The sequence below is a fragment of the Rhinoderma darwinii genome, chromosome 3 (genome assembly GCF_050947455.1).
Source record: "Rhinoderma darwinii isolate aRhiDar2 chromosome 3, aRhiDar2.hap1, whole genome shotgun sequence".
Lineage (NCBI taxonomy): Eukaryota > Metazoa > Chordata > Amphibia > Anura > Rhinodermatidae > Rhinoderma > Rhinoderma darwinii.
Window position 1 is genome coordinate 61,586,251 of NC_134689.1, and position 18,936 is coordinate 61,605,186.

An 18,936-nucleotide genomic window follows, 5' to 3' on the forward strand; every position below is an offset into this window, starting at 1 on the left:
AGCACTATGGGGCAATATACTGTGGGGGCAGTTTCAGGGGGTATATTATATACAGTAGTATGCAGCAGGCTCAGGGGATAAATATAAATTCAATGGCGTAGCATGCAAATAGGGGCGTGGCACGCAAATATTGATGTGGCCTAAATAATCGTTCAATTATCATAATCGAGGTTACATGTTCAATTAATCATGATTTTGGTTTAGGTCATAATTGTATCTAGTGATTCGTCAAGAGAGAGTTCCTCACAAAGTCGAAAAGATAAGAAATCGTCTTCTACTTTCCAAGTAAGAATTTGTAGTTGTCTTTTTAGAATAAGACGCATATTTTGTCCTTTTTTCCCCCCAATTATTTTGTACTCGTGTATTTTTATGTATAGGATTACATTTTGAGAGGAATGTGAGGAAAGTATAAATTGAGAGGTTGTTATTATCCTAAAGAGATTCTGACTGTAAAGCATTGTTAACCGCTTGGTGACCTTTTTACGTATAGTTATGTCGCTGTTTCAAAGGTCATAACGCAATCCAACGTACAGTTATGTTGGATTATTAAGCCGTCACCGTGTCTAATGTGACCGAGTAAAGATGGCTGATATCCTTGACAGCAGACAATTTTTTTTATATTTAAATATTTTTATTTCTGTATTCATAACAAATATTCACAAATTCCAATTATACATACAAAAATTCAATGAACAATTTGACTTACAAGACCGGTCTGAGAACTACTTCATTCCCATTTTTCCCACAAAGTACTTCTTTATTGAACCCCCATACTATTATAATATAACTTATCATATTTTATTATGGTTACAAGATTTTGTTTCCATAATTAGATTTCTAAGGGGCAACTTGAAATCCACTTTCTAACTATTTGTAATTTTGCAGCAAACAGTAACTTTCTTAAAGGGGTTTTCCCAATACTGTTTTTTTTTTTTTTAATCACTGCAACACTTATCAATTTATCTAGGACGTTACAAGGCTTAGAACTTTAGCAGCAATTTCTCTTATTTTAAAGAAAATTTAAAAAGGCAATTTTTTCAGGGACCAGTTCAGTTCTGAAGTGGCTTTGAGGGCCTTATATATTAGAAAGTCCCCATAAATCACCCATTTTGAAAACTGCACCCCTCAAAGTATCCAAATCAGCATTCATAATGTGTTTTAACCCTTTAGGAGTTTCTCAGGAATTAAAGCAAAGTAGAGGTGAAATTTACAAATTTTATTTTTTTTGCCATGTTAAATACAGTATTTAACATTGCATATTGTTTCTGGCTAATACGCTACTACACTATTTTTTACTGTATTTTTTTGCCGAAATTCATTAGTAATACATTTTTTTTTGTACCACAGATGGTTTTACCTCAATATTTGATTGCCCAGATTATATTATTGCAGTTTTTATAAATATCTCACATGTGGCCCTAGTGTGCTAATCGACTGAAACACAGGCCTCCGAAGCATAAGAGCACCTAGTGGATTTTGGGCCTCCTTTTTTTTAGAATATATTTTAGGCACCTTGTCAGGTTTAAAGAGGTCTTGTGTTGCCAAAACAGTGGAAACACCCCAAAATGTACCCCATTTTGGAAACTACACCTCTGAAGGAATTTATGTAGGGGTATAGTTAGCATTTTGACCACACAGGTTTTTGGCTAAATATATTGGAATCAGTCTGTAAAAATGAAAATCTACTTTTTTTCTGAAAAAACATAGAAATTTTTAATATTTACAAGGAATAAAGAAAAAAATGTACCCCAACATTTGTAAAGCAATATCTCCCGATTATGTCAATACCCCACATGCAGTAAAGTGGGTAAAGTTAGCATTTTGACCCCTCAGTTCTTTTGCATAATTTATTAGAGTTAGGGGAGATTCACACGAACGTTGCGTTTTTGCGCGCGCAAACAACGCAGCGTTTTGCGAGCGCAAAAACCATTTGACAGCTGCGTGTGTCATGCGTGTCTGATGCGCGGCTGCGTGATTTTCGCGCAGCCGGCATCATAGAGATGAGGCTTGTCAACGCCCGTCACTGTCCAAGGTGCTGAAAGAGCTAAATCTTTCAGCACCCTCGACAGTGAATGCCGAACACAACAGCGAAAAACCTGTAAAAAAAAAAGATAAAGTTCCTACTTACCGAGAACTTCCCGGCCGTTGCCTTGGTGACGCGTCCTTGGTGACGCGTCCTTGGTGACGCGCCTCTCTTGACATCGGGCCCCACCTCCCTGGATGACGCAGCAGTCCAAGTGACCGCTGCAGCCTGTGATTGGCTGCAGCCTGTGCTTGGCCTGTGATTGGCTGGAGCTGTCACTTGAACTGAAGTGTCATCCCGGGAGGTCGGACTGCAGGAAGGAGACAGGAGTAATCGGTAAGTTAGAACTTCGTTTTTTTTTTACAGGTTAATGTATTTTGGGATCGCAAGTCACTGTCCATGGTGCTGAAACAGTTTAACTCTTTCAGCACCATGGACAGTGACTATCTCCTGACGTCGCGTACCGATAATTTTTTTGCCGGGATCGGCCAAAACGAGTTTGGCCGAACCCGGTGAAGTTCGGTACGCTTGTCCGGCTTCGCTCATCGCAAAGACACTCCGTTTGGATGTTCGGAAACAGAAAAGCACGTGGTGCTTTTCGGTTTTCATTCATCCTTTTCACTGCTGTTGCGCGAATCACGCTCGTCCCACGGAAGTGCTTCCGTGTGGTGCGCGTGATTTTCACGCACCCATTGACTTCAATGGGTGCGTGATGCGCGAAATACGCAGAGTTATTGAACCTGTCGCGCATTTTGCGCAGCAGACAAACGCTGCGCAAAAAGCACGGACTGTCTGTACTGCCCCATAGACTTGTATTGGTCCATGCGTGCCGCGTGAAAACCACGCGGCCCGCACGGACCGAATACACGCTCGTGTGAATCCCCCCTTAGGCCGCGGAAATTAATATAACTTTTTTTTCCACTAAAATGTTGAATTTTCTTATTTTCACAATGGATAATACAGAAAAAAACACCCTAATTGTAAAGCAATTTCTCCCGAGTACGGAAATACCCCACACGTGGTCATACATTTTTGTCATTACAAATGAATTAACCCTTCCAGGACTGATCCATTTTTGCTTTCTTATTTTCGTTTTTCACTCCCAGCACTCCAAGAGCCATAACTTTTTTCTCTTTTCATCAATAGAGTGGTGTGAGGGCTTATTTCTTGCGGTAGAAGTTGTAGTTTTATTGACACTCTTTAAATTAGCATCAAATGTACTGGGAAACGAAAAAATAATTCTTTGAGGCCGAAGTTGGAAAAAACTGTAATTCCTCCGTTTTTTGGGGGTTTTGTTTTTACGGCTTTCGCCGTGTGGTTAAAAGCGAAAAAACGTTACTTTATTCTTCGGATTAATACAATTACGGTGATACCAAATTCATATACCGTATTTTTCGGACTATAAGACGCAGTTTTTAGCAAGAATAAATCTTGCTAAAAAGTCCCTGCGTCTTATAGTCCGCAGTCAAGGGACCCGGCATCGCCGGGCGCCATGACCGCTTCATTACTTAACCCCTTCCCGACCCATGACGTGCCGGCACATCATGGAGCTGAAGGGGGGTGATGTATGGAGCGGGCTTACGCACTGACACGCTGCTGTAACAGCCAGGAACAGCAATTTCGCTGTTCCTGGCAGTTTAATGGGCTTGTGCCATAAAACACATGTATCCCCTATCCACAGGATAGGGGATACATGTGTGATCGATAAGGAGAACGGGGACCAAAAGTTACCAAGAGCGCTGCATGATAAGCTGTGTCTTCCGCGTTCTGTGTCCGGCAGCTTCATAGAGATCAATGGGATTCTTCTGCGCATGCGCGAGCAGCTCTCCATTGATCTCTATGGAGCTGCGGAACAGATAAGCCGGACACAGAACCCGGAAGTTCAGGCTTCTCCTGTAGCGCTCTGGGTGACTTTCGCGTCCCTGTTCTCCTTATTGCTGGGGATCCCAGCGGTCGGACCCCCTGCGATCTCACATGTAGCCCCTATTCTGTGGATAGGGGATACATGTGTTTTATGGCAAACCCCCTTTAACTAGTTAAATGCCATTGTCAATAGCTACCGCGACATTTATAGGGGTTTTTCTATGAAGGACATTTATGACATATCCACAGGATATCAGAAAAAAGGAGATTTTTGAAGCAGCACTAGTCCCGAGTATGGTGCGGTGCACGCTGTCAAGCCAGGCAAACCCACTCCAGCACGATGTATATCCAAAGAAGTAGTAGGACAACAGCACACGTCTTCAAATCATCAAAGTGGTTTTATTGTCAAGACATCCACAAACGACAAGCAACGTTTCGACCCATAGTGAGTGAAGGGTCTTTGTCAAGCCTAACATTATGTCTAAAAACATCGTTATAAATGGGTGAATACAAATGATCACATGGCCCATTCCAACCAGTGAACATCGTGAGTCTGGTCTCCCAGGTGAAGCATACATTAGTCTTAATGACATACATCAAATAGTTATATAATCTTCAAAAACGTGCAAAACTACAATGTGTAATACATCTTTAATACATCATCATCAATAATATGTCAATCATTGTTATTACAATAGAAAAGTGAAGGAGGAAAGTTCACCACACTCCAGGTTCCAGCTACGATCACAGAGCTCTATTGTGCATGCTCAGCAATCAATCATCTCTGCTGTGCAAAAAATAAAGATCAGCGTTCGATCAAAAATAGTGATCAAAGTATGTATAAATGTAAGACATCCTCAGTCATAACAGGAATCCATCATACTGCAGCTCCATATCTGTATATTTTGAGGCAAAATTAATTCAATAATTAAAAACGTCTTCACTCTGTATAAGTCACATGTGAACAGGGCAGACGGAGGGAGAAGGGATCAGGTTCATATTACTTCATGATATCAATCACTAGAAGTTAAATGTAAGACATCCTCAGTCATAACAAGAATCCATCATACTGCAGCTCCATATCTGTATATTTTGAGGCAAAATTAATTCAATAATTAAAAACGCCTTCACTCTGTTTAAGTCACATGTGAACAGGGCAGACGGAGGGAGAAGGGATCAGGTTCATATTACTACATGATATCAATCCCTAGGAGTTAATGTCATCAAATACTATTTAGTGTTAAACCGCCTACATAAATCGGATCACCGAAGTGATTCAAAAACTTTCTAGGGAATGCTTGTAACTTCTGTCCGACAAATCATGTTGGACAATAATACCGCACAAAACACGAGATTTATATAATGATGATAAAAACGCCTTCATTCCGTGATGTTAAGTCACATGTGAACAGGGCAGACGGAAGGAGAAGGGATCAGGTTCATATTACTACATGATATCAATCACTAAAAGTTAGTGTCATCAAATACTCTTTAGTGTTAATTCGCCTACATAAATCGAATCACTCAAAGTGATTAAAAGACTTTCTAGGGAATGCTCGTAATATCTGTCCAACAAAACATGTCGGACACCTATACCGCACAGAACACGAGATTTATATAATGATGATAGAGCATCAACCATAGCCCACCCAATCAAAAAACCACTATACTCAAAAACATTGCATAAAAAATACAGATGGATGCCAACATGAAAGGAACCGCTATAATCTTCGTTCTGATCATAAATCCGCTGGCGTGTGGTGAATAAACCTCCATCACGAACATGCTCAAATCTGTAAGAAATATTCCAAAAATATCAAGACCCTCAGGAATACAAGACGATGCAAAAAATAGATGCTACACAATGTGTCAGAAATCACCCATCAAGTGTACAATATTAAAAAAATGTTAAAAACAGCAATGGGATTTCAGAGTCCAGGAATTATCTTGTATTCTAGATTCAAACCTTTGGGGTATAGGGAATCTAACTCAAAGATCCAACGTAATTCTTTCTTTTTCAATAGCTTCTGTCTATCCCCTCCCCTCCTGAGTATCGGGACACAATCTATTACCCTAAATCTCAATTGATTTAACTGATGATTCTTTTCAATAAAATGCCTTGGTAATGGAAGTTCCATCATTTTCTTTCTAATTGTACTTTTATGCTTATTAATTCTCAATTTAATAGGCATGGTTGTCTCTCCTATGTAAATCAATGAACAAGGACATGTAATCATATATACAACGAAATCTGAATTGCACGTAAATCTGTGTCTGATATTAAAGACCCTCCCCGTATGTGGATGCTGAAAACTATTCCCTTTCACAATATTATTGCAATTGCAGCAATTCAGACAGGGAAAATTACCATTTTTGGGGGGGCAAAGTAGTAATTGTGTATTTTTCTTTCTACTACCCACGTCTGACTTAACCAGTGTGTCTCTGATATTCTTAGTCCTCCGATATGACATAATAGGTGGTATTCTCAACGTGTCAATCTCATTATGTCCCTTGGACACTATAGGCCAATTCTTTCGCAGAATATTACCTATGCGACCACTCAAATTGCCAAAAGTTGATATAAATGGTATACGTTCAACTTGTGCACCCTTAATATTGGATTCCAAACTATTGTCTAGTCTATCCTTATGTTTCTGTACAAGTTTCCTAGGATAACCTCTCTTCGTAAATTTATTACACATCTGAGTCAACCTAATTTGTTTCTGTGTAGTATCTGACACAATCCTATCTACCCTCAATAATTGACTCCATGGTAACGACTCAATCATGTGTCTAGGATGGTTACTACTATATAAAAGGAGATTATTTCTGTCTGTGGGTTTCACAAATAAATCTGTGGAAAATACTCCGTCTTTCCATTGTACCAAAGTGTCCAAAAATTGTAATTCTCGATCAGAACAAACCATGGTAAATTGAAGAGCTGGAATATGTGTGTTAAGTTCTAACAAAAACTGATCAAGACCCAACCTATCACCTTCCCATATGACAAAAATGTCATCAATAAATCTCCACCAGCAGCGGATGTGACCCATATGGGGGGAGGTGTAGACATACATTAAAGATGTATTACACATTGTAGTTTTGCACGTTTTTGAAGATTATATAACTATTTGATGTATGTCATTAAGACTAATGTATGCTTCACCTGGGAGACCAGACTCACGATGTTCACTGGTTGGAATGGGCCATGTGATCATTTGTATTCACCCATTTATAACGATGTTTTTAGACATAATGTTAGGCTTGACAAAGACCCTTCACTCACTATGGGTCGAAACGTTGCTTGTCGTTTGTGGATGTCTTGACAATAAAACCACTTTGATGATTTGAAGACGTGTGCTGTTGTCCTACTACTTCTTTGGATATCCACAGGATATGTCACAAGTGTCAGATAGATGCAGGTCCCACCTCTGGGACCCACACCTATCTCTAGAACAGGGCCCCCTAAACCCCGTTCTAGATTTCTGTGGTGTCCCGGCCACTGAGCTACGCTGTTTCTGTAACTTCCATAGAACTGAACAGTAGTTACAGAAACAGCGTAGCTCGCATGCTACGCTACTTCCGTAACTGCCATTCACTACTATGGGAGTTAGGGAAACAGTGTAGTTACGTTGTTTCAGTAACTCCACATGTAACCAAGTGGCTGCTGGTTGAAGTTCCCTAGGGGAACTACAAAAATGTGTAAAAAAATAAAATAAATGTTAGATACATTTTTAGGAATGTTAATAAAAAAACCTTTTCCCATTTTTCCCCAAGCACAATGTAAAAAATAAAATTAATAATTTTTTACGGGACAAGCTGTTGATTTTATTGGTACCATTTTTTGGGGCATAAAAAGTGATCAAAAAGTTGTAATACATTGTTTTCTTGAGAGCTAAGGTGACCAAAAATTTGCAATTCTGACGATCTTTTTTAGTTTATATTTTTTACAGCGTTCACTGTGTGCTATAAATGACATTTGACTTCATTCTGCGGGTCGATATGATTACAGCGATACCAAATGTATATAGTTTTTATTATGTATTGCAGCGTTTGCCCAATAACATCACTTTGTTTTAAAATAATTTATTTTCTGTGCCACCATATTCTGGGAGCCATAACTTTTTTAATTGTTAGTCAAAAAAGCTGTGTAAGGGCTTGTTTTTTGCGGGATGTGTTGTCGTTTTTATTGGTACCATTTTCGGGTACATGCGACTTTTTTTTTTTTTTTTTACATTCTTTATTTATTTATGTTTATTTTCATCAGAAAAAGTATTTTACAGCAAATCAGAAAATATACTCATCCATCATACATATTCGGCAAGTGGAAACAAAAAGAAAACAAAGGCAAGATAAAAGTAAAAAAAATATTATGCATATACACTTCCAAGCTCAATGCATCACAGGCCTCTGTTCCAGCAGAAGAGTAGGTAATATAGTCGACAGAATACATGGATATCATGAATACATAGCAATATACCTTAAGTAATACTGACAATGCATCCAGGACAGTGGGCACCACGACAAACGGCATCAGAACCACTACACATCATAATGAGTTGATTCCACGCTTTGCATCGGAGAGAGGATAAAAGAACTAGGCAGAACCAGAGAACCCGCACACCAGCCACCAGGACAGATCAAGCCAATTCCCCCCTATCCTACATACCCCATGCAACCTATGCATAAAGTAAATAATCGTCCAACTCACAGAACTCCCTCCATCCCTGCCAGACCAATCCCACCGACCCTGGATTCCCGTGATGGGCCTGTGTTACCTCCTCCATTCTCTGCAGATGCAGTATCTCCTGGAACCATTCAGTAATGGTTGGCCCGCTACTGGTCTTCCATAACCGTGTTGTGTGTGCTGCGATCAACAGGAAACTAATTAGGGTTTTCGTATATCTTTTGTCTGCTCCTGGGAGCATGGAAAGTAGTAACACCTCCGGGGTATTGGGAAGCATCTGACCTGTGATTTTCTGTATCAGGTCCACTACACTAGACCAGAATGTGTTGATTAACGGGCACCCCCACCAGATGTGTAACATAGTTCCACCGGCCCTGCTACAACGCCAACATTCATCAGGTGCTGCCGGATAAAAGGAGTGAAGCAATGCTGGAACCCTATACCACCTCGACAATATCTTGTAATTAGTTTCCTGGGCCTTACAAGAGATAGAGATTCTATGGCACAGGGCAAAGGCTTTCGACCAGTCAGCCGGCGAAAGAGGCGAAGTAAGCTCCCTCTCCCACCCCTTCACAAGGGATGGAGGAACATCATTACTTAAGTCCTGTAAAAAATTGTAAATGAGGGAGATAGTTCTAACTGGGGGAGTTGAAGCAACACATAACTGCTCCAGCGGTGTTAGATCCCTGTGCAAAGACAGCCTCGTCTTATTAGCAGTGTAGAAATGTTGCATCCTCAAAAAGTCCCACCGCCCAACCGGTGATCTCTCCAGCTCCGGGACAAGCGCCTCAAAAGACTTCAAACCCCGACTCGTCAGTACATGGCGAAAAGTCACGCGAAGGCCTGGACGTACAGGCCAAGAAGGTGGGCCGTATTCCAGGGGGAAAATCCACATTATGGGATATCGCCACCAATGGACCATCGGTAGGTATCACTATTGCCAGAGCTCGGAAACTTTTATATGTGACTACCACTTGTCCCGCAACCAAAGGGAGCAGAGCGTTCTCCCGCCTCTTAAAGTACCGCAACCGGAGCCACGGAAGTGCAGTAAGAGGAATCGGCGCCAAAAAGTCCTCCAATCTCACCCATAACTTAGAGTTCGCATGGTGGAACCAGTCCAATACTCGAGCACTCCCCGCCGCAAAGTAATAGGCCAAACAGTCAGGCAATCCTAGTCCCCCACAACGCTTTCTCTTGAAAAGGGTAGCTTTCGCGATCCTCGGCGGTCTACTTTGCCAAATGAACCTAGCCAGTGCTTTATTTAACTGAAGAAAAAAAAACCTGGGCAGTACACACGGAACCGTCTGAAAGAGATACATCAAACGTGGCAGGATATTCATCTTTACCACACTTATTCTGCCCAGCCAAGAAAAATCCTTGGCTTCCCACTTAGCCAAGTCAGCTCTAAGAGTTTGGAGAATGGGCAGAAAATTAAGAGAGTTGGAATCCGCAAGAGCCACAGGTATCCGCACCGCTAAATATTTCAGCGAGCCCGACTTCCATGAGAAAGAATAATTACTACGCACCTGATGAGCTTCTGACACCGGCAAGGAAATATTCATAGCCTCGCTCTTAGATAAATTCATCTTATAATTACTAAAATAGCTATATATCTGGATGGATTTAATCAGAGGCGGCAATGATAGGTGTGGTTGTGTAATATAGAATAATAAGTCATCAGCGAACGCAGATACCTTAAAATGCATATCACCAACCTGAACCCCCCTTATGTCATTATTATTCCTCTCCGCCACCAAAAGATGTTCCATCACCACTGCAAATAGCAGGGGTGAAAGTGGGCAGCCCTGTCTAGTCCCATTCCCAATCCTAAATGGAGTAGAAAGATAACCATTAACCCTAATTCTCGCCTGAGGATGATTATAAAGGGACAATATATGCGTCAACATTAACCGACCCACTCCCATCTGACTTAGAGCCGCCTCCAGAAACCCCCAATCCACCCGATCAAAGGCCTTCTTAGCATCTAGCGACAAAAGCATACATGGAATGCTACTCTTCGTCACGTGATGAATCAAGGAGAAAGTCTTCAGCGTATTATCTCTGGCTTCGCGCCTTGGGACAAAACCCACTTGATCCGGGTAAATCAGGGACCCCAGGAACCCGGCCAGTCTATTCGCTATCAACTTCGCATACATCTTAGCATCCGTGTTGATGAGAGAGATTGGCCTATAGCTCGCACAATGTTGCGGATCCCTACCCTCTTTTGGGATGACCATGATATGTGCCTGCAAAAATGAATCAGGGAACCTCACCTGGTCCGACATGGAATTAAACGACTCCTGCAACGACAGTACCAACTCCTCTGCTAGTGACTTGTAAAAACCCGCCGTTTACCCATCTGGCCCCGGACTCTTGCCGGCTGGTAAAGAGCCTCATCTTGAGACAACCGAGGTAACGCCCTGTCCCTAATATACTCCAATTGAGAGGGAAGTGGTTCGGGAGGAACATTACCCAGAGTAGGAGAAGGCAGGTTATAAAGCGAGGAATAATACTCACAGAAGACCGATGCTATATCCTCCATCTTAAACGCCAACTCCCCCGCCACAGTTCGTACCGAGGGTATAAAGGAAGTCGCCCCCCCGCTCACGCATTGCCCTCGCCAACGCCCTCCCCGCCTTATTACCCCACTCATAATAATAGCGGGAACACACCTGACGGAGCCGAGCACTATTCCCATCCAGCAGAAGTTGAATATCATGGCGTGTCCTATTCAGTTCCTGAAGTGTACGTTCTTAAGGCGAGCACCATGCTTTATGAGGACCTCCCTAAGCACACATTTGAGAGCCTCCGGAGCACTTCACCGCTGGAGCAGTTTCATCCCTAGCGTGATCCTACCGAAAATTCTCCACTGTTTTTTTCAAATCTATCAAACACAATGAATCCTTCAGCAAAGACTCGTTTAGACGCCAGGTAAATTCTCTGCGACGCTGCGGTGAAAAGCACAGTACACAAGACACCGGAGCGTGGTCAGAGAAGTATACTGCCGATGGAAGTCTCCTCCACAAAAGATAATAGACTATGGTGAACCATGATGTAGTCTATCCTGCTGTAGGAGTTATGGGCAAATGAATAGAAGGTGAAATCTCTATCGTCCGGGTGAGTCAACCGCCACGCATCACAACTTTGCATATCTTTGAGCCTCTTCCTCAATTTATTCAACTTATTGTATGCCAAGGAAGTCCGCCCAGAGGACGTATCAATCAAAGGATTAATGGCCAAATTAAAATCCCCATATAGGATAGGCGCGCCCGACGAGAAGGAGCCCAACTCGTCTAACATTTTCAGGAAAAAAGGAACTTGGTTAGTGTTAGGAGCATAAATATTGGCTACCGTGACTGTGCTATCTCCTACCTCTTATTTCAGAAAAATAAACCGTGCCTCAGAGTCCAGATATGTATCTACCACTCTACCCTGAAAAGATTTATGCAGGAATATAGACACCCCTCTAGTCTTCCCATGTGGGTTACTGCAATGATAGCCTACCGGATAATATTTATTTTGAATTATCGGAACCTAATCTGCCCCGAAATGGGTTTCCTGAACACAAAGTACCTGGATCCTCTGTTTGTGCGAAGCATACAAGATCTGAGACCTCTTCTCCGGAACATGAAATCCCTTCACGTTCAGGGATAAGATGGTAAAATCAGCCATTATCCATGAACTCAAAGAGATCCATGATGCCACTAATCACAAAATTATTTTGTTCCCTAGCCGATGCCGCCGTGCCCACCATCCCTTCAATGACATTGAGTACACTACAAACACTCCATGTGTACATTGCATTTCCATAAAATAGCATAAAGAGCATAAATGGAAAAATGAAAAAAAAAAAAAAAAAGTAAACAGATGACAATTAAAACATCCTGTCAAGACAAATATACTATGTTGTGCCTCTAAGCACCTGTATCACTGGAGTGAAACAGTCTAGTCTCAGCGATAGTCCTATGTGGGGGTCACAGAAGACTACCTTCAAACAATACACCGCTACCTATAACAGAACATACGTGTGTCGGATTAAACTCCTTATTCTCTATTATAACCTTCTTCTGAACCAGCACTTTAACCCATTCCCGACATTTGCCGTATGGGTACGCCATGGAAAGCATTGACTTCCCGCAAATTGCCGTACCCATACGCCAAATGTTTGGCACCGGCTCATTGCCGGATCTCAGCTGTATCTTACAGCTGACATCCGACTGTAACGACGGGGACTGAAATTAGCTTCGATCCCCGCCATTAACCCATTAAGTGCAGCGCTCAAACGCGAATTCTGCACTTAAGGTGTTTGCAGCTCATCGGAACCCCAGCAATGAAATTGCCGGGGTTGCGGTGGCTGCAATGGCAACCGGAGGCCTAATACTGGCCTCCCGATCTGCCTAGCACGGAAACCGGTCAAGATCCGCCCGACGGCGGAGCCTGATTGGCTTCCGTAGCCGCCGGCAAGATGGCGCCGGCTCAGGAGCTGATCCGGTGTCTTCAGCGGTGGAAGTCAGCTGTATGTTACAGCTGACATCCAGCTGTAGTGGCAGGAACCGGAGCTAGCTCCGATCCCTGCCATTAACCCCTTTGATGCAGCAATCGAAAGCGATTGCTGCATCGTAGCGGTTACTAGCAGATCGCCAGCCCTGACAGGCAATCAGGACTGGCGACTGCTGCTATGGCAACAGGAGACAATGGCCTCCTGCTCTGCCATTACGGATTACAGATCTAATACATTGCACTACGTAGGTAGTGCAATGTATTAGAAAAAAATAAATCTGACAGCTGGACCTCAGTGGGACTTGAGAAAAAGTGTAAAAAAAAGTATAAAAAATTGTAAACAAAGTGAAAAAAATAATAGTTTGAAAACAATAAGAGTTTCAAGTGTTAAAATAAAACACAATCCCCCTTTTACTATTATCAAGTCCTTTATTATTGAAAAAAAATAATAAACCATACGTATTTGGTATCGCCGCCACCGTAACGACCTGAGGTATCAAAATCTTATATTATTTATTGCTCTCGGTGAACAGCATAAAAAAAACTATACCAGAGTTTCTGTATTTTCTTCACTTTGCCCTACCAATATAGGAATAAGAAGTGATCAAAAAGTCGCACGTATTCCAAAAATGGTACCTATAAAAACTATAGCTCGTCTCGCAAAACACAAACTCTCATACAGCTGTGTCGACAAAAAAATTAAAAAGTTATGGTTCTCACAACTTGGCGACAGAAAAAATACATTATTTTTACAAAAGTAGTTTTATTGTGCAAAAAGTTGTAAAACATAAAAAAGTGCTATAAATTAGGTATCGCCGGAATCGTACTGACCTGCAGAATAAAGTTAACATGTAATTTATAACGTATGGTGAACGCTGTATAAAAAAACCTAAATAAAACTATGCCAGAATTGTGGTAGTTTGTTTACCTGGCCTCCCAAAAAATAGGATAAAAGGTGATCAAAAGGTCGCATGTACCCCAAAATGGTACCAATAATAACTACAGCTTGTCCCGCAAAAAAAAGCCCTCATACCACTACGTCTATGAAAAAATAAAATTAGTTATGACTCCAATAAGTCAGGAAATAAAAAATATGCAGTTGTGCTGCCCGAGGGGAACATTTCTTCTGTTTGAAGAGGCGATTTATCAAGGACCTAAAATTAGGGAACCAGGAAAAGGGAGGGCCCAAACATATCCGCTGGAAGCGACGGTGCCCGTATTATACCAGGACAACACTTTCCCAGCAAAATTCCCCTAACTGCAAAGGTGCGGAGTGTGGACCAAAAGGGGGATAAGAAAGGACGCCATATATCAGTGCGATACCGGCCTGTGCAGAAAAGATTGCTTCACAGCGTAACACACATTTATGGATCATTTTATTGTTTTTTTTTACCCCATTATTATACCATCTGACTATGCCCCTGATGTACTCTGCCCAGCTTACATTTACCCCCACATTATAAACGAAAACACCAGCAATACTCAAACAAAACTACCAAGCAAAATCTGCTCTCCAAAATCCAAATGGTGTTCCCTCCCATCTGAACCCTACAGCGGCCCAAACAGCAGTTTCCTTCCACATATATGGCATCGTCATACCCGGGAGAACCCTTTTAACAATTTTTGGGGTGTGTTTCTCCAGCGTCATAAGCTGGGCATGACATATTTGCCACTGAAATGGCATATCTAGGGAAAAATATACATTTTTAATTTGCACCATCCGCAGCGCATTCATTTGTGGAAAAAACCTGTGTGGTGAAATTCTCACTACACCCTTTAACAAATGCCTTGAGGGGTGTAGTTTCCAAATGGGGTCACTTCTCAGGGGTTTCTTTTTATTATTTCACATCAGAGCCTCTGCAATTGTGAACCAATACTTTGTAAATCGCCAAATTAGGCCTCAATTTCGCATGGTACTCTTTCACTCCTGAGCCCTGTCGAATGTCCAGGCAAAAGATTAGGGTCACATGTAGGGTGTTTCTAAAACCGGGAAACACCGTCTAATAATTAGAGGGCTGTCTTGTTATGGTGGCACAAGCTGGGCACCACATATTGGCATATCTCATATTTTCACTCTGCAACATCGAGTGCACACTAATTTCTACAAAGCACCTGCGGGGTTAACATGCTCAATACACCACTAGGTAAATGCATTGAGGGGTGTAGTTTCCAAAATGGGGTCACTTCTGGGGGGTTTCCACTGTTTTGGTCCCACAGGCGCCCAGAAACCAATCCAGCAGAATCTGCACTCCAAATGGCGCTCCTTCCCTTCTGAGCCCTGCCGTTTGCCCAAACAGCAGTTTATGACCACATATGGGGTATTGCCGTACTCAGGAGAAATTGCTTTACAAATGTTGGGTTCTTTTTTTTCCTTTATTTGTTGAGAAAATTTAAAATCTTGCTAAAGCTACGTCTTATTGAAGAAAAAGGATTGTTTTTATTTTCACTGCTAAATTCTATGAAACATCTATGGGGTCTAAATGCTTACTACACCCCTAGATTAATTCCTCAATGGGTGTAGTTTCCAAAATGGGGTCACCTGTGGGGGGTTTCCACTGTTTTGTCCCCTCGGGAGCTTTGTAAATGTGAAATTTTTCGCTAAATTTTGGTGTTTTTCACAATTAAATACTGAACATATCGAGCAAATTTTGCCAGTAACATAAAGTCGAATGTGTCACGAGAAAACAATCTCAGAATCGCTTGGATAGGTAAAAGCATTCCGACGTTATTACCCTCTTGGAGGGGAGAAGCGCCAACAAGGCTTGCAGGTCCGGATGACCCCTGAGCGTCTGGGCCGCGCGGTCCGGCGGTGGCAGGTCTCCCATCAGACTCCCACCGCCAGAGGGAAATGGGGAGGACCTCTCTCCCATAATCCCCCTAATTCTCTGCTGCCTGCATGTCTCTGGAGGTATCCCCCCTCTTCTGAAGAGAACTCATCCCTCTCCTCATCACCAGCCTCGTCCTGAGCCTGGTCAGACCTCTGGTCAAACCACATCCCCGGCTCACCAACTGGATAACCTGCTCCTGGGCTCTCCCCAGTGACAAGTCCAGGAGAACGAGCTGCCGCAGTGCATCTCACCTCCACGTCTTCCTCCTCCACCGCCTCTGCAGAGTTCCGGTCCCGGGCGCCATCTTGGGCCTGGGGCATCGTCCTCCCCCCTCTCACCGCAGGCTGGTCAGGGACGCGCCTGAGAGACAGCGCAGCATCCGCCATTAAGGGCGGCGTCACACCCCGATCCTGGCCGCCGCCATCTTGGATCCTCGAGGTGCCTGCAGAAGCAGGTAAGGGACCTCCACGCCTCTCCCTTCCTTCACTTGCCTCCAGCTAACCGGGCACTTGCGCTGCTGCTCCCTCTGTCTCCGGGGATAGCAGCTTCCCCACTCTCAAAGCGAGCCGGTCAGGGCTGCGCTCCATAGTCAGCGCCGTTGGCTCCATCAAAGGCGGAGTCATAGCCCCCTCCGAGCTCGAATCTCCGGCAGCCAGCGGCAGAAAAAAAATTAGAAATCGGGGTATCTGCACCCCCTTGTGTCTGGGTACCCCGTGGGGTCTTTTTAGATCGCGTTTTCCCCATTTAAGAGCGTGATCTGTCCCGTATTAGCTCAGGCCTTAGGAGAGCACTCTTAAGCACGTCTGCTCTCCAGCTCGTCCAGCCACGCCCCCCTTCATGCGACTTTTTGAACATTTTATATTCTCTATTTTAGGAGGGGTGGTGACCAAAAAATAGTGATTCTGGCATAGTTTTTTTATAGATGTTTTTTCGCGGTGTTCATCGTGCGGGAAAAATAACATTATAGTTTGGGTCATTACGAATGCGGTGATACCAAATATGTGTACTTATTTTTTACGTTTTCATTTGTTTTTCCTATAATAAAAGACTTATAGGAAAATAAGCATTTTTTGGTTTAGTTTAACATAACTTTTATTTTTACACTTTTATTTTTACACTATTATTAACTTTTTTTTACTTTTTGTACTTGTCCCACTAGAGGACTTGAGGACTTGCAGCTCTGATCGCTGCTAAAATACATTACGCTACCTACGTAGTGTAATGTATTCTAACTGTCATTGTGACGTGACAGTGACGCTGACCGGCAAGACTGGAGTGTCAGCTGTCGGAGACAGCTGACCTCCCGATTCCCGGACACTGTCCGTTAGGACAGTGTGCGCCGGGGACCAGTCCGCAACTGTAGAAGCCCTCTCGAGGACGTACAGTTTCGGCGTAGCGCGGGAAGAGGTTAAACAACCCATTTATTTTGGAGTTGACCATCTACTTTTTACAAATCAATAAATAATAAAAACAAAAACATTTATTTCTTATAAATTTTCTTCAAGGACAAACAATACTTTTATTATTATTATTATTATTTATTATTATTTGTGCATTGATACTGGCCAATTACATGCATACAATGAATACTCGGAATTGTTTAAATCACAACAGCAGTGTATGTGTGTGTGTGTGTGTGTGTGTGTGTGTGTTCTCTGTACAGAGCTGTGGAATATGCTGGTGCTATATTAGCAATTTGAAATACATAAGAAGATCTTGATCTTGTAGCTGTTCTAGAATTCCATAGAATTACTGCATTTCTTTATAATAGTTTACTCATTGCTTGTTTGTTTTTTTTTTTTCTTTAGGCTTTAGAAGATGTTCGTTGTGAAGAGCACATTGCTGGTAATAACATTTAAGTCTATATTTTATTTTTGCATTAAACCTAAAGTATATAAAGCTCTTCTTTTATATCTTGTCTGGGCATAACCCCAAAAAATCAAGTATTTGATCATAACCAAAAAGTGATATAGGAGAATGTAAGATGTTTTTATTTTTGTTGAGAATGTTAATGACAAGTTAGGGACGATCATAACATGGATGAAGATCCCTATTGGTTATAGGTTTCAGTAGAAGATAAAATATGTGAAGTAACATTTTCAGGAGAGGTTAGAAAATGCTGGAACTTGAGGAAGGGTAAATTAAACAGGAAGAGATACAGGGAGAGAACATATCTTTGTGCGCTTATAAGGGGAGTCCGGTTTTTCAGCCCCTATGAATAGGATCGGGGTCTGCAGATCAGCTGTTTTGAAGGGGCCGCAGCGCTCATACAAGCGCTGCTACCCTTTCATTTCTAGTTGCTCACTGAATCGTCGACACGTAAGTAGCGGAGAACCACAGGTATTGCAGCCTGTTCTTTCATTGACTTCAATGACAGAATGCATTACTGTGATCCGCCGCTGCTGCTGTGTCGGTGATTCAGAGTGTAATCAAGTAAGGAAAATAAAGGCAAAGCAACCCTCGAATGAGCACTGTGGCCCCTTCAAAACAGCTGATCGGCCCGGGTCCTGACAGTAGGACCCCGACCCATCAGCTATTGATGGCCTATCCTGAAAGTTGGCCTTCAATTTTTAGTGGCTGGAAAAACCCTTTAATTCTTTGGGGGAGAATGGGATGGTCAAATTTTAGCCATGGTGAAAATGTGTTTTTTTTTTATAAGTATATGTTACGTCACAAAACCTGGTTTAATATGAAAAATTTCCTGTGCATTTTCTATGTACTTACTTTTTTCTTTTAATCTATCTTAGAAACTGTAGACTCAAAGGGAACATTGTCTAAGGTAAATACAAATATATTTTCTATCAGGTGAAACGGGTATTTCTCATGGAGGTTCTACTCTGCATATAACATTAAGAATTCTATCATACTACAGCCGCTAGACATTTGGACATTTATGGACTAAATTCTTATTCTTTTGATTCATACTCTTTACATTTGTCATAGACCCACCATGTGCAATGTCATTATTTCAAGCTAGTGGCAAATGCTTTCCTGGGGCTCATTAAATGTTCCCATACCATTTGATTCACCTATAA

The 18,936-nt window shown here is 42.2% G+C and overlaps 1 long non-coding RNA gene across 1 annotated transcript; it reads left to right on the top strand.

The window, feature by feature from the left end:
• Positions 1-201: 201 nt before the first annotated feature.
• Positions 202-18,680, top strand: LOC142750995 (uncharacterized). Its single transcript, XR_012882672.1, has 3 exons — positions 202-285; positions 17,710-17,746; positions 18,649-18,680. It is a non-coding gene; the product is annotated as an uncharacterized LOC142750995 (long non-coding RNA).
• Positions 18,681-18,936: the final 256 nt, after the last annotated feature.